The sequence below is a fragment of the Ranitomeya variabilis genome, chromosome 1 (genome assembly GCF_051348905.1).
Source record: "Ranitomeya variabilis isolate aRanVar5 chromosome 1, aRanVar5.hap1, whole genome shotgun sequence".
Lineage (NCBI taxonomy): Eukaryota > Metazoa > Chordata > Amphibia > Anura > Dendrobatidae > Ranitomeya > Ranitomeya variabilis.
The window spans coordinates 1016513702-1016530396 of NC_135232.1; the positions used below are offsets into that span (position 1 = coordinate 1016513702).

General features: G+C 42.6%; 2 long non-coding RNA genes across 2 annotated transcripts in view; one reads left to right on the forward strand and one right to left on the reverse strand.

Annotated features, from left to right (window-relative positions):
- Window positions 1-16695, forward strand: part of LOC143783225 (uncharacterized) — a 527869-nt gene that overhangs the window by 419944 nt on the left and 91230 nt on the right. The gene's annotated exons all lie outside the window — the stretch shown is intronic.
- LOC143783186 (uncharacterized) overlaps window positions 16630-16695 on the reverse strand; it is a 61997-nt gene continuing 61931 nt past the window's right edge. The window contains exon 3 of the long non-coding RNA XR_013217121.1: window positions 16630-16680. This is a non-coding gene — a long non-coding RNA (uncharacterized LOC143783186). The remainder of the gene's footprint in view (window positions 16681-16695) is intronic.

Sequence of the window (16695 nt, forward strand, 5' to 3'; positions counted from 1 at the left end):
GTATCATCTGAGGAGGAGGAGCATCAGCTTATTGTCCCTTCTGAGAGCCTGAGAACCGTGGCACCAGTTTCACTAGTGTCTGTGCCCCGGGCAAGACTTTTGTAACAACTAATTTGCGTCAGGAGGTTCTCTCTTGGGCTCACTCTCCAAGGGTGGCTGGACATTTTGGGACCAAAAGGACATCTGAGCTGCTGGGGAGGACGTTCTGGTGGCCGCATATGGCCCATGGTATCAGATACTATGTTCGGGCGTGTGTCTTCTGCGCCAAGAATATGTCCCCTCGACAACGGCCAGCTGGGTTACTTTACCCCCCTGCCGGTGGCGAACAGGCCCTGGGAGATGGTCGGGATGGATTTTCTGGTGGTCTTACCCAAGTCTCGTAGCTGCACCATTATTGGGTTATCACCGACCATTTTTCCAAAAAGGTGCACTTGGTGCCTCTTCCACGGCTACCTTCTGCACGGGCTCTGGCAGCATTACATAGTTACATAGTTATTAAGGTTGAAGGAAGACTGTAAGTCCATCTAGTTCAACCCATAGCCTAACCTAACATGCCCTAACATGTTGATCCAGAGGAAGGCAAAAAAAAACCATGTGGCAAAGAGCAAGGGCACCGTCACACCGTGCAACCATGACCGCCACGACGGCACGATCCGCAACGTCGCAGCGTCGTATGAGTATCGCTCCAGCGTCGTAGACCGCGGTCACACTTTGCAATCACGGCGCTGGAGCTATGCCGAGGTTCGCTGGCAACCAGGGCAAACACCGGGCCACCAAGCGCAGGGCCGCACCCAGCAACCCGACGCCCACCGCGGCCACCAGCGCAAAAGCAAAAAAAACAAACAGCACACACTGACCATCCGATGTCCGCCAGGTCCCCCGCAGCCCGCCCCCCGCCCCGACAGCGCCGGCCGCACACCGAGAGCAGAGCGCAGCGGCGACGCCACCGCCGCGATCCGCTCCCACCGCACGGCCGCACCCAGCCAGAGCAGGAAGCAGACCGCAAGGGACCCGACGGACACCACACGGCGAGCACGCGCGGCCTGTCCCCCCTTACTTCCACGCTGGCAACCACGGCAAACACCGGGCCACCAAGCGCGGCCCCGCGCCCAGCCACCCGACGCCCACCCCGGCCACCATATCAAACATATATACATGGTATGCCGGACAAAATTGTCAGTGACCGGGGTCCCCAGTTTGCATCTCGGTTCTGGAGAGAGCTTTGTTGTCTAATCAGCATTGAGTTGAATCTCTCTTCAAGATATCATCCCGAGACGAATGGGTTGGTAGAGAGAGCCAACCAGACTCTGGTCACATATCTGCAACATTTTGTTTCAGCCAGGCAGGATGACTGGGCATCCTTGCTACTGTTGGTGGAGTTTGTGCTAAACAAAACCGTAGCCGACTCCACTGGTCAGACCCCATTCCTCCTTAATTACGGCCAGCATCCACGGGTTCCTGTGCCTATGCCCATGTCTTCTGCTGACTCCAGGGTGGCAGATTGGACTGTGGAGGCACAGGACATTTGGGACCACACTCAGGATGCCATCCGGGCCTCCAAGGAGAGAATGCACAGGGGGAATCTCAAACCAGCTCCGCTGCGGTCTCCCATTCTTCTCCAGCCACAGTGGAGCCTGCTCAGCGGAGACGGTCCCAGCACCTAGCTCAGGCTGATACTGGGTGACTGGTTACTACCGTCCTTCCAGTCTCTGCCTTTGCAGCCAGCACTGATCAGCAGCGAGCATATCTTTCTGGGACTAAGTCCTGCTTTTCTCATACTGAGCATGCCCACCGATGACCTCCCATTGGAGGTCAAGGGTCACATGCTCAGGTCCTGTTGAGGATCCTATTGGACCATCTGGAAGGTCTTGTAGCACTGCCGCTATAAAAGGTTCACATGGCAGCTCGGCCATGCGGTAGTGTACATTTGAAAATGTGTGTGTGTTGATGAATGCAAGTCATTCTTTAAATATCCCCTCCCTTGTGTATGACTGCTCTCATAAGGTGGATGTCTGCTATCTAGCGCCTGGCTGAGCTATCAGCACAAAAACACATGAAACAGTGTCCAATTGCTGTGACCGCCATTGCGGGGCCGTGCGCTATTAGAGCACTTTCCTAACTCAAGTCTGGGTGGTTAGTGGCGTCCGCCAGAGTGGCACAGCATGCACCCTTGTGTATAAAGTTACTTTTTCAGATGCTCTGATACCCCAATTATGGTGTCGAGCACAAGAAGTCTGCACAAACTCTAATCCTGTGCCTGCGATAGAGTTCTGTGATTCCTTGCTTGCGCTCTTTGTGTGGTATTGTGGCCCTGTGATGCAACAGGGTTCACTTCCTTCATACAAGGTGGTTAATCCCATGTGTGTATCTACATTGTACCGCCATATAGTCTGTCTTTACTCGGCAGCAGGTTCCATCTCTGCACGGTGGACCTCGGGCTGCGAACGCACCTCATACCTTCTCTCTAATTATTTGGTGCATTCTGCTAGCCCTAACAGCTACCATCTTTGGTACATACAATGTTTTACTGTTTATTTATTCCATTTTTTTTATTATTATTTTTGGATTGGACTTTCATTACTAAGCAATTCCAAATATATTTATTGATATTTTTATTGCTTTAGTTCTGGATTGTGAAAAAATATGATTTAAACATTTTTATTTATCTTTTTCTATCAATGAAATTTTTGTCATCTCACCCCTTAATGACATCCATCATTCATGTATGGTAAAAGTTGGTATCGGGTGTGTGGAACTAGCTCATGGGGTGAGACTGTGTCTTACAGCCAGGAATTGCCTCAAGCAATTGCTTCAATTTATACTACTCTATGGATTTAAGTTGTTGCTCCAAAATAAATATACATTTCAATGCTGGTGATGCATTATCAATAAGTTCACTGTTGGGAATGTGAAAGCCCAAATACTGCATTATCTTTGGAGTTGCATGGGTTTTACAAATGCAAAAATGTTAATATTGACCCAAGTGAGCTCTGTAATAATTAGTGAGGAATCGAGATACAAAGTTGCTAAAACTAGTGTTGAGCGAGCGTGCTCGGCACTGCTTGATAATCTATTGAGCTTCGAGATACTCGGATACCATCATTACTCAATTGAGTATTATGGGTGCTGGAGAGCAATGCTCAAGTCATGTTTTGTGGCTGTTAGCCAATAAATATGTGGAGATTGCCTGCCATTCCCAGTAATGCCATAGCCATGTTGGCTGCTGGCATTACTCTGATTGGCCAGCCGCATCACATCATGGGGTCTTATAGTCTTATATAGGACGCAGTGACATGATGCTCAGCACGCTGTGTTCAGGAATCAGTTCAGAGAGAGTTGTTATAGGAGGGAGAACTTATGTTTAACTTAATAAATAAATAATTAAAAAAAAGGCATGGTGTCCCTCCTACCCCAAGGTAAAGCAGACAGCAGAGGGCTGATATTTTCAACCGCCAGCCTCCCAAGTATTGGCTCATCACATTGAAAGCACCAATTCTGGCACTTTACCCAGCTCTTCCCAATTGCCCTGGTATGGTGGCAATCATGGTAATATTTTTGAGGATTGATGTCAGCTCTCTATTGTCAGCTGGCATCAAGCCCATGAGTTAGTAAAGAAGAGGCATCAGACAGCCCCATTACTAATATTTTAATGAAAAATAAAAACATACACAAAGATAAAATACTTTATTTGAATAAAGACTTCTCCACACTATCCAATTTATTAAAAAAAGTGTTCACACAAAGCTTCTCCAATGTAGTCCACGAATCTTGTATGTGGCTTTGGCATCTATGAAAGCGAGAACTAGAAGCTCTGATGAGAGTTGTCCTTACTACCCAATGCCTGTGAATAGCAGTACAGTACTGCTGTTCACAGTCGTCAGGTAGTGAGGAAAACTCTCAGAAGAGCCGCTGGCTCTCTGAGAGCAGCATTAAGCCGGTGGCTCTAATGAGACTTGTCATCACTACCTGGCACCTGTGAATAGCAGTGCTTTACTGCTATTCACAGATGTCAAAGACATTGGAGAATGTGGACTACATCGAGGGAGCTACATGGGAACATTTTTTTAACAAATTGGTGAATAAGTGATAGTCATGAGGAGTCTTTATTCAAATAAAATGTTTTTCTCTGTGTGTTTTTAATTTTTAGCAATGGGGATGTCTGATAGATACACCTTTCCATTATTAACCCCTGGGCTTGATGCTAGCTGATATCAACCCCTTAATTACTAGCCCGATTGTTACTGCACAAGTGCAATTGGGAAGAAGCGGTCAAAGCTCCAAAATTGTTGCATCTAGTATGATGCACCAATTATAGGGCCGCTGCGAGCTGGTATTTTTAGGCTGGGAAGGGCAAAATAACTATGGATCTTCCCAGCCTGAAAATATCATCCCCCAGCTGTCTGCTTTAGTTTGCCTGTTTATTAAAATGGGAGGGACTACACAGCATTCTGCTTAATTACTTAATTAGTTAATTCCCGTCAGCGCATCCAGGCGTCTTTCTGACTATGTTGACTTTATACTTGAGTGCTGTTTCTATCCATTTCAGCAATTTTCCTGACCCCCCTTCCCCTGTGCTCCTGATAGGGTTTGCCGGAAAAATGCCTGGCTTTCCAGCAGATTACCATTATTTTTGTTACTCGAGTGCAGGAGAATGCCAAGAGTGTGCAAAGCAGTCATCAAAGCAAAATGTGGCTACTTTGAAGAACCTAGAATATAAGACATATTTTCAAAGTCCATGAAAAGATAAAAAAAAGTACACTTACCCGTATATGCAAAAAGTCACAGCTTTATTCGGACAACATTATAACAAAAGCAAGGGAGAGTGTAGAAAAAATGCGGACAACGATCGTTTCGTGCCTCAGCACTTCAACGGGTCCAAATACTGAAAGGAAGTAGGGTGGGTCCATATCAGCGTTAGCTGAAAGGTACTGCCCCTCCTCCTACTCCTGTCAGCATAGTGCACCAATCACCTGTATTTTAAATGTGAAAACATTAATGACATAGACATAATTAAAAGCATGATTAAAAACAACGCAACCATTTGACAAATCTGGAGCAAAACATTGCAATAACTTTTCCAATTCATTTTTCAGTGAATTTTTAGAGGAAAACAGCCATGTCAATCCTTTCATTTAAACCTAGGGGACCTACAGCACCTGTGCGCTTAATCCACCTCCCTTCTCTCTGGAGTAACAAACGCTGCAAGTCTCCCCCTTGTTTCGGTAAGGAAACTTGTTCCAATCCCGCAAAACGCAAGGATTGTATGTTTCCATCATGTTGGTTTCTTACATGGTTGATCAACCTCGGAACCCCCTTTCCTGTTTTCACCGAATTAAAATGTTCTCTTATTCTTTTGAATAAAGGCCGAATTGTCTTGCCTATATAGTAAAAGCCACATGGGCAAAAAATAGCATACACAATATAGGTGGACCTACATGAGATAAAATCTCTAACTATATGTTGGATAGGACCAATTTTAACGTGCATGCCTGTCAGGTGATATTTGCAAAAGTTACAATGGCCGCATTTAAAATTTCCCTTGGGTGTATTTGACGTAAGCCAATTGTCCTGATCTGAGGAGAACCTATTTTGCACTATCAGATCCCTGATATTCCTACTACGCCGACATACAAATACTGGTCCTCTGTCTATCATTTCTTTTAAATCGGTGTCTTGGCCGAGAATATGCCAGTTTTTACGTATTACCGTCCTAATTTGTGAGTCCATGGGTCCAAATTCAAAACAAAAGACAAATCTTTTTTCTTTTTTTGTATGTCTGGTTCGAAAACGCAAACAAAAACAAATGCCAATAGAGATTCCCCCTGGAGAAATCCCATGTCAAATAGGCCCTTCGGGGTTTTTTGTTGAAAAGGAAAATGAAGATATGCAGGAGGATGTTAGGACACTTTTAAGTCTCACCGATTTTGGAGGACTCCCATGCCAAATAGGCCCATTGGGGTTTATTGTTGATAAGGAAAATGAAGACATACAAGAGGAAGTCAGGACATTATTAAGCCTCACTGAGCCTATCCCTGTCAATCATGATCAAAAAGCTATATCTTATGTACCCTTCACCAGGGGTGTGAAGTCCACATATATGCCACAAACATCTCCTGGCAATTTGGTGGATGTTTTTGAGACCCAGGTGTTAAAAGAGATTGAAGCATTGTTATATGAAAAGACTCCAACCAATCTATCAGCAAAAGAAACACGAGCATTGAAAGAGATACAGGGTTGGTCGGACACAATAATCCGCTCCGCGGATAAAGGAGGAAATACGGTTTTACTCACAAGAGATTATTATAAGGAAGAAGCTTTAAGACAATTATCTGAGTCTCATACATATGAAAAATTAAAGGGAGATCCCACATTTAAATTTAAGGGTATTTTACGATCTTTTCTAAGGCAGTATGTAGAGAAAAAATTTCTTTCAGAAAAGCAAGCAAACAAATTGTTACCAGATTATCCCAGAAAATCACACTGGTACCATATTCCGAAGGTTCACAAATCACTAACGCGGCCCCCGGGCCGCCCTATAGTGTCAGGGGTGGGGTCCCTTACAGAACCCCTGTCTGCCTATTTAGATTGGTTGTTGCGCCCCCTTTTATGTGACATTCCTTCTTACATAAAAGACACCGGAGATTTTTTGAGTACAATAAATAATTTTGTCTGGCAAGAGGGTTTTTGCTTGACTTCAATTGATATTGAATGTCTGTATACCAGAATCCCCCAGAAATTGGGGGTAGAAACTATTGATTTGATTTTAAGGAATACCCCGACAGATGCAGGAACTATTTCCTTTATCTGTGGGGGACTTTCCTTTATTCTCGAACATAATGCTTTCCAGTTCGATGATACCTGGTACAGACAAATTGAGGGAGTGGCGATGGGTACTCCTGTCGCCTGTACCCTAGCAAACCTTTTCTTAGCCAGATTAGAAGAGGAATATATATATTCTACAAAAAAATCCCTTTTTGAGACACATAAAGTTTTTCGTGAGATTTGTGGACGACGTATTCATGGTGTGGGACGGTGACAGTGACACCTTCACACAATTTGTGGATTATCTCGAGACATCCAACACCATGAATATGAAGTTCACTTCTCAATTTGGAGGAAATGAATTGATATTCCTAGATGTCAAACTCATGGTTATCGATGGTATAATCCACACAGAGACATACCGAAAACCTTCTGCAACAAATGCTCTACTTCATTATAACAGTGCCCATCCTCCTTACACCAAAAAATCCCTGCCTTATAGCCAGTTTTTACGGGTAAAAAGGATTAACAATAGTGTTGAGCATTCCGATACCGCAAGTATCGGGTATCGGCCGATACTTGCGGGTATCGGAATTCCGATACCGAGATCCGATACTTTTGTGGTATCGGGTATCGGTATCGAAACAACATTAATGTGTAAAATAAAGAATTAAAATAAAAAATAGGGATATACTCAACTCTCCGACGCAGCCTGGACCTTACCGAGGGAACCGGGAGCCTTCTTTGCTTACAATGCGCGCGTTTCCTGCCTTCCGTGACGTCACGGCTTGTGATTGGTTGCGTGCCGCTCATGTGACCGCGACGCGACCAATCACAGCAAGCCGTGACATAATTTTCAGGTCCTGAATGCCTAGAATTATGAATTAGGCATTCAGGACCTGAAAATTACGTCACGGCTTGCTGTGATTGGTCGCGTCGCGGTCACATGGGCGGCACGCAACCAATCAAAAGCCGTGACGTAATTTTAAAATGCGCGCGTTTCCTGCCTCCCTTGACGTCACGGCTTGTGATTAGTCGCGTCGCCCATGTGACCGCGACGCGACCAATCACAAGCCGTAACGTAATTTTAAAATCCTGAATGCCTAGAATTAGGCATTCAGGACCTGAAAATTACGTCACGGCTTGCTGTGATTGGTCGCGTCGCGGCCACATGGGCGGCACGCGACCAATCACAAGCCGTGACATCACGGAAGGCAGGAAACACGCGCATTTTAAGCAAAGAACGCTGCCGGTTCCCTCGGTGAGGTCCAGGCTGCGTCGGAGAGGTGAGTATAGCAATATTTTTTATTTTAATTCTTTATTTTACACATTAATATGGTTCCCAGGGCCTGAAGGAGAGTTTCCTCTCCTTCAGACCCTAGGAACCATCAGGGATACCGTCCGATACTTGAGTCCCATTGACTTGTATTGGTATCGGGTATCGGTATCGGATTAGATCCGATACTTTGCCGGTATCGGCCGATACTTTCCGATACCGATACTTTCAAGTATCGGACGATATCGCTCAACACTAATTAACAATAGCCCAGCGGGATTTAAACGTCAATCAGAAGAATTATACAAGAGGTTCTCAAAAAGAGGGTATCCACAATCGGTTTTAGATGGGGCTTTAAATAGAGTGGCAAATTCAGATGTAAATGACACTTTTCGAACCAGACATACAAAAAAAGAAAAAAGATTTGTCTTTTGTTTTGAATTTGGACCCATGGACTCACAAATTAGGTCGGTAATACGTAAAAACTGGCATATTCTCGGCCAAGACACCGATTTAAAAGAAATGATAGACAGAGGACCATTATTTGCATGTCGGCGTAGTAGGAATATCAGGGATCTGATAGTGCGAAATAGGTTCTCCTCAGATCAGGACAATTGGCTTACGTCAAATACACCCAAGGGAAATTTTAAATGCGACCATTGTAACTTTTGCAAATATCACCTGACAGGCATGCATGTTAAAATTGGTCCTATCCAACATATAGTTAGAGATTTCATCTCATGTAGGTCCACCTATATTGTGTATGCTATTTTTTTCCCATGTGGCTTTTACTATATAGGCAAGACAATTCGGCCTTTATTCAAAAGAATAAGAGAACATTTTAATTCGGTGAAAACAGGAAAGGGGGTTCCGAGGTTGATCAACCATGTAAGAAACCAACATGATGGAAACATACAATCCTTGCGTTTTGCGGGATTGGAACAAGTTTCCTTACCGAAACAAGGGGGAGACTTGCAGCGTTTGTTACTCCAGAGAGAAGGGAGGTGGATTATGCGCACAGGCGCTGTAGGTCCCTGTTGTGAACTCCGTTTTCAGGCTCCCTCTTGTGGTCACAGATGGTATTGTGTGACTTTGGTTTTTTGGCTCCCCCTGGTGGTTTGGTTTATTATCCTGCGGGTCTGCTGGATCAGCTGCCTCGTTATTCACCAGGGAGGCTCCTATTTAGCTCTGCTTCACTTCCACTTGTTGCCGGCTGTCAATGTATTCAGTGCTATTCTGATTACTCCTGATTATCTCGTTTTCTGCCTCTTCAGGATAAGCTAAGTTCTGTTTGAATATTTTTTGCTCATCTGCCTGCAATATGATTTCTGTGTATGATGAGTCTAGTCCAGCTTGCTAACATGTGATTTATTTTTGCTGGTAAGCTCTGGGGTACGGAGTTGCTTCCCCCGCACCGTTAGTTGGTGCGGGGGCTCGAGCAATCTCTGCGTGGATATTTTGAATAGGGTTTTTTATTGACCGCACAGTTTCCTTCCTATTTTCTGCTATCTAGTATTAGCGGGCCTCATTTGCTAAATCTGATTTCATCTTTGCGTTTGTGCTTTCCCCTTAACTCACCGTTAATATTTGTGGGGGGCTATTCTATATCTTTGGGGTCATTCCACTGAGGCAAGTGAGGACTTACTTTCCCTCCAGGAATAGTCAGTTTCTCAGGCCGTGACGAGACGTCTAGGATTTTTAGGTAACGTTCCACGGCTGCCTATAGTTGTTTGCGGATAGGATCAGGTTGCGGTCAATCTAGTTACCACTTCCCCAGAGCTAGTAGTCTGTTCAGTTACTTAGCTAGTCCGACCTGCGATCCTTGCCACTAGGATCATAACAGGTCCCCTAGGTTTAAATGAAAGGATTGACATGGCTGTTTTCCTCTAAAAATTCACTGAAAAATGAATTGGAAAAGTTATTGCAATGTTTTGCTCCAGATTTGTCAAATGGTTGCGTTGTTTTTAATCATGCTTTTAATTATGTCTATGTCATTAATGTTTTCACATTTAAGATACAGGTGATTGGTGCACTATGCTGACAGGAGTAGGAGGAGGGGCAGTACCTTTCAGCTAACGCTGATATGGACCCACCCTACTTCCTTTCAGTGTTTGGACCCGTTGAAGTGCTGAGGCACAAAACGATCGTTGTCCGCATTTTTTCTACACTCTCCCTCGCTTTTGTTATAATGTTGTCCGAATAAAGCTGTGACTTTTTGCATATACGGGTAAGTGCACTTTTTTTATCTTTTCATGGACTTTGATGTATTACTTTGCAAAGATGCACCCCGTAGCATAAAAAAGGATATAAAATCGGCTCACTAATTGGGTGATAAAAACGATAGAGTCTAGCCTAAAATAACAGCAGTGCGGAGGTTCACTTTTTCTTTCATTTGGTTGTAAGACATATTTTCAGTTGTTTCACTCTTTTTTACTAAGTATATAATTCGACATGTGTTAATTCATAGTTTTGATGCCTTCAGTGTGAATGTACAATTTTCAAAGTCATGAAAATACAGAAAAATCTTTAAATGAGATGTGTCCAAACTTTTGGTCTGTACTGTATCACTCGTGTGCAGTGCAAGAGGAGATGGAGAAATTAATTTCTCTGTCTCCTCCGCACCTGTGTTCTGATTCTCTCATTACTTTTCCACATTTATTTATTAGAGGGTTTGCTGTTAACCATCAGCATGAACTAGCTGAGTTCTGTGCTTTAGGTGCGCTAAACTAGGAAACAATATTACTACTGCCAGGCCACAGGTCAGTCTTCAATAAAGGAGAAGCATCAAAGGAGTTTACAACATGTGCTCTTACATTAAACAGCAGTCAGCAGTGACCAGCAGGATGCTATTTGGTTTACTGTAACCCCTGCATAGAAAGCCCTCAAATAGAATAATTTAGAATAAGGCTAAGTGCACACGTTGCAGAATTGCCGCGATTCCGCAAATTTAATGAACATGCTGCTTTTTTTCTGGAATGCGATTCCGCTCAGGAAAAAAATGCAGCATGTGCACAAAAAATGCGGATTGCATTCTTTTAAATAGGATGCTTAATGTGAGTGTTTTTTTCGCGGTTTTATAGCATTTTTATAGCGAAAAACCGTGAAAAAAACGTGAAAAATCTGCTAGGTGTGCACACAGCCTAACAATTAAGTAAATACCTGCACTATAATTATGTTTCTTTTAAAATTAAAGGCATGATTTAATATTCAAAAAAAACTTTACTATTGGTTCCCTTTTTTTCTGCTGCAGATTCAGATACTGTAGTTCTGTAATTAATTGGGCATCCTAAACCAGAACGTGATCGGGAATTTGACTGCTGCAATCCCCACCAATCCTGGCAATATAGCTTTACACATTATTATACTTTGCTTTTATAGCACCATCATATTGCGCAGCACATTACAGACATTATCATCACTGTCCCCTTTTGAAGCTAACAATCAAAATTCCCTTGCAGCATGTATTTGGAATGTGGGAAGAAACTAATGCAAACTTGGTGAGAACATACAAACTCTTTGCAGATGATGTCCTTGGTGGGATTTGAACAGGGCCGACATCAGCACCCGACGCACCCAGGCAAGTGTCGGGGGGTGAGATGGGGGGCCCATTCACGTTGTCTGGGATACAGCCATGGCAGCCATCAGGGCATTACTGCCCTGACTGGCATATGGGGCCTGGTCAGCAGAGGGGGCCAGCATCAGGCCCTGTTAATTCTGCTGATCAGGCCGCTGCAGCAGGATTTTGCCGGTACAGTACCTGAACCCTGCCTTCAGTTACACTTTATTCCTGTGCGGGCCCAGGCTCGGGCCCACATGGCAATATTTAAAGCCGCCAGCCAATAGGAGGCTGGCAGCTGACATCAGCGCGCACGTCACTAGTATCTGATGTCATCTTCATTCGCCGGCGAGTGTGCCCTTTCAGCCAGGAGGGAAGATCGCTCACCGCAGGAGCATGGCAAGGTAAGAGGACATTTTTTTTTTTTTAGTTTTTTTATTTTTATTGCAAGCAGCAAGGTGGGAGGATGGAGACAAGTGTCCATCTTGTCAGAGCAAAAATTAGAATAGAGCCGGGGTAGAATGGAGACAGGGAGCTTGATTGGAGACACAGGGGGAATATTGGAGACACGGGGCATGATTGGAGACACAGGGGTAAAAATGGAGACACAGGACATGATTGGAGACATGGGGCAAAAAGGAGATGCAGGGGGCAGAATGGAGACACAGGGGGCATAATTGGAGACATAGGGGCAGAATGAAAGATATGAGGGCAGGATGAGAGACATGGTGGCAGGATGAAATATATGGGGCACAGTGGGAGGCATGGTGGCAGGATGAAAGATATGGGGGCAGGATTAGAGACATGTGGCAGGATGAAAGATATGTGGGCAGAATTGGAGACACAGGGGCAGGATTGGGGACATGGTGCAGGATGGAGACAGATTGGGCAGGATGAAAACAGATGGGGCAGCATGGAGACAAATGAGGCAGGTTCATGGGAAAGATGGGGCAGGATCATGGGACAGATGGGGCAGGATCATGGGACAGATGGGGCAGGATGGGGAGACCATATGGGGCAGAATGGATACTCATGAGAGCCGGATGGGAGATCATATGACTGGAGACAGGAATGAGACACACAAGGGCCAGGATGGGGGAATATTATTACCATTTGGGCTAATTAAGGGATATTATTACTGCAGTGATGTATTTATTTTATCTTTTGAGTATACTGTTTTAAATGGGAAGGCAATCTTGTTACTGTGCAGAGTGACACTATGTTGCCTTTTTTTCTTCGTTTGGTGTAGTGTAGACTTTGGGGAAAAAAAGTAATGTGTTCTGCAAGCGGTGCTCTAGATAACGGTGTTATTTCCTGCAGAGACGATCTTTGGCTGGAAGATGTGACATCGATCTGTGCTGGATGAAGGACTTCACCTAGAGGCGTCACTGGTGAGTCAGTTTGTTACCTATACACTGACACTATACACTGTATACTATACACAGCGGTCCTGTGTATAATGTCACCAGTGATCACTGTATTATCTTTACACTGACACCGTTCAGATCAACTGTGTATAATGGCACATATTGTGATATTAGTATTGTGGTTTTTTTTATTACTGATCAGTATTGCAGTATTCAGTCACTATGTGGTGGTAATGTGTTGTCTGGCCATGGTGTGATGGTATTTGTTCCTTGTATGTGGTATAATTGGTCACCGTGCGAAGTAATATGTGGTCGGGTCATGGTGTGGCGGTATTTGTCCCTTGTATGTGATATTATTCGGTCACTGTGGTTTTAATAAGTGGTCTGGACATGATGTGGCATATTTGTTCTTTGTATGTGGTATTATAGGTCACTATGTGGTGGTAATATGGTGTCTGGTCATGGTACGGTGGTATTTGTCCCTTGTGTGTGATATTGTTGGTCATTTTAAAGATTTAAAAATACACCTAAATTGCATTGAATATTTTAACAAATGTTTAATAGGTTAGAGTAGAGTAGGACCTGGCCTAAATAGTCTACCGTGTCGTGGTGGCTGCTTACATTTTTTTGGGCCAAAACAAAGGCTGATGGTTATATGTGTGAGTTAGCTCACCAGAGATAGCCATCTGCTAAAGCACAGGATCTACATGTCACCTACTCCAAGAGTGACACAGTGCGGAATCTTCACTATCAGGAGTTATTTTCCCGAACACACACATGGACTAGTAAGCGACTAAGTGACCAATCATTACTATATATTAGGTCAGACTCAGAGTTTGACTTGTGAGAGCCTCGCATCACTTCACCCTGCACAGCTGCCCGTTCTTTGGACAGGAGTATGCAGCTGCATAGAAATACGGACGTTTCGGGTGATGCAATGCAAGGCTCACGCATCGCTCTCGCATAATTGACATATAAGGGGTTGACTTATATAAAGCCCCTCTGCTGTATGGTATTGCAGAATTTACAATAGCTATCACTCATGTAAGAAGTGAAATCTGGCATTGTACTATACCTATATTTCTCTGCTATATCTGTGCATCATGAATCGTGGTATGTGTTAAAGGGGGGCCCACTGAGACTCTTTTGCCCGGGGCCCTCAAAAACCTGGAACCGGCCCTGGATTTGAACCCAGGATCCAGCAATGCAAAGCAACAGTTTGACCACTGAGCCACCGTGTTCCCCATCATAAAACTCTGCATTAGAATGGATAAATAGCCAAGCATGCTGCTGGAGAGAGACAGCCGAATTCTGTGCTCAGCTATTTCCAGTCCTATGAATAATAAATTAAGTGATAGTCACAGATCCATTCAAATGGGGCATTTCAGAGCTCCTCCGTTCTTAGGAAATTTACTATATGTGTATATGAAAAAACTATTCCCTATATATCTTTATGTAAGATAGTATTTTGTTAATCACTACTCACTTTCACTTGACAGCTTCCTGCTACATGAATGAACATTTACAAAGAAATCTATGATATAAACTCAGTTCATTATCAGTTAATAAATACTATATTAGAGAATGATCATTCACATATGTTTCCTAAGACTCCATTACTTATTAGAAAAGCATTTTTGGTAATTCGTTCATGTCAGTTCATTTTAACCTTTAAACAAAAATCAGTAAATTTACAAGCATGAGAAAACTATTATATTTTAACATCTTTTTTAGTACCGAAACAAATCTGAATACCTCACAGAATATTGGAACGGCACGCTAAACATGATTTTACTGTGAGATAGAAAAAAGACAATATTTGAGCATTCACTAGACCCTTTTAGAAGTATACAGCTGCTGAAATGTCATACTGATAATGAAATGTCATTGCTCGGTCAAGTCAATTTTTGAGAAAAGGAATGGCAGTTTTTTTTTATTCTCCGTATTTGCCCATTATTTTCTTTCACGTCAATATATTGAGAAATGCGTATGAACAAAGAGCTAAAAATGAATAAAACATATCTTTGTGTAATTTTGTAAAGAATGTATATCAATACTTAAACATGACTACATCGAATTCTATTCAAGATTCAAATATTTCCTTTACAAACTGACATGACTTTAGTAATACAACTTACAGTATTTTAAGTAGAGTTCTGCCTGCCACTGATTGACAGCAAAAGTGAGAACAACATGTCCTCTGGCTACTCTGCAGGGGTTGAATATATTATTATTTGTTCTAATGTGAGCAAAATCAAAACAAACTGAAAAGTTTCATCTATTACTTCACATGTTTGGTTAATAATTCATGAGAAAATAGACAGTGGGGTATGACTTGAATATCATATTCATAGATAAATTGACTTTCATTTTTGTTTCTTCTTAGGGAAACATATCGTTACAAAATTGATTATATTTATCTGTTATTTTTTTATTTTGTTCAATGTTTATATTTACAAAAACACTGAATTCAATCTAATTTAAAACAGCAACAAAAAACCCTTTTCAATATTATTTTCCGATTTTGTGGAAATAAATTTCAATAAAAATTGTAATGCAGCATAGAGAGGTGTGTGCTCTCATCTGTCAAGAGCATGGCGAAACCAGGTGTACACCCAAATAGTAAATTGGTCTTCTACATGTAAACAAAAAATGTCTAGATTGAATGCCTTTTAAATTGAAGGAATAAGGCTTGAACACAAGCTTTACTTTTAGGTCCGCTATGCATACAGACTTAACTCTAAGTTGTGTGCTTTGGAAATGAATGAGTTAAAACAATGTTCTAATGAGATAAAGAAGCTCAAAAACAGCATTTTCTCAAGTTTTTTTGATTATTTCACTTCATCATTTCTTAAGCGCCTATCATGAAAAAAAACGCAGATGAAAAAAGTTTTTTTAAATAAAGACTTCCCCACACATTCTCTGGTTTACCCATTTATTATTAAAAAATAATCCCAGCTGCTCCATCATAATCCATTGTGGTTCCAACGATGTGTAGCAAATTTCTCCTGCAATCTATGGAACATCGTTCTGAGAGCAACACTTCATAAGTTACTAGGTAATTCCTAGTTATGTCTCACCGAATGTAACCGTGAGTGACCTATGACTGCGACTAACCTGTGGAGCATCGTCCTGAGAACAACGCTCCATATGTTGAATGATAGAATCACTCAACGTCATGGGAACTACAATGGATTATGTCAGCACTGAAGGGATTTTTTGTAAAGAATAAATGAGTAAGCCAGGGAATGAGTGGGGTGTCTTTATTCAAATATATTTTTATTTCCTGTTTTTGTTTTTTTATATTTAAATACTGGCTTAGTAATGAGGGTGTCTGGATCTCCCTTACTAGCACTGTACAATGTATGATAATCTGTAAGTTACAGTGCATTATGGTGAGGCCTGTGCTGCAATGCAAAATTAGATCAGTGCAAAATAATATTTGCCTGCTGTTTGATGCATCAACAGTGCTGGAAATGCTGTTTGGCAAGGTTTTTGTTTTTTCCAAACTGAAAATCAAATCTGAACATGTTAATTTTCAAGAAATTGGCCTCAATCTCAATCTTTCACGAGTAGGGACCGTGGATGTTTGAGCAAACTTTAGTCCAAAGTTCAGTTCGAGTACAACAACTTGCCTCAAACTTGACCCAGAAATCCATACAAGTAAATGGGGACCCAAACTTTGGTGCTGTAAAATGGTCATATTATGGGCTAGGGGGCTGCAAAAGAAAGCA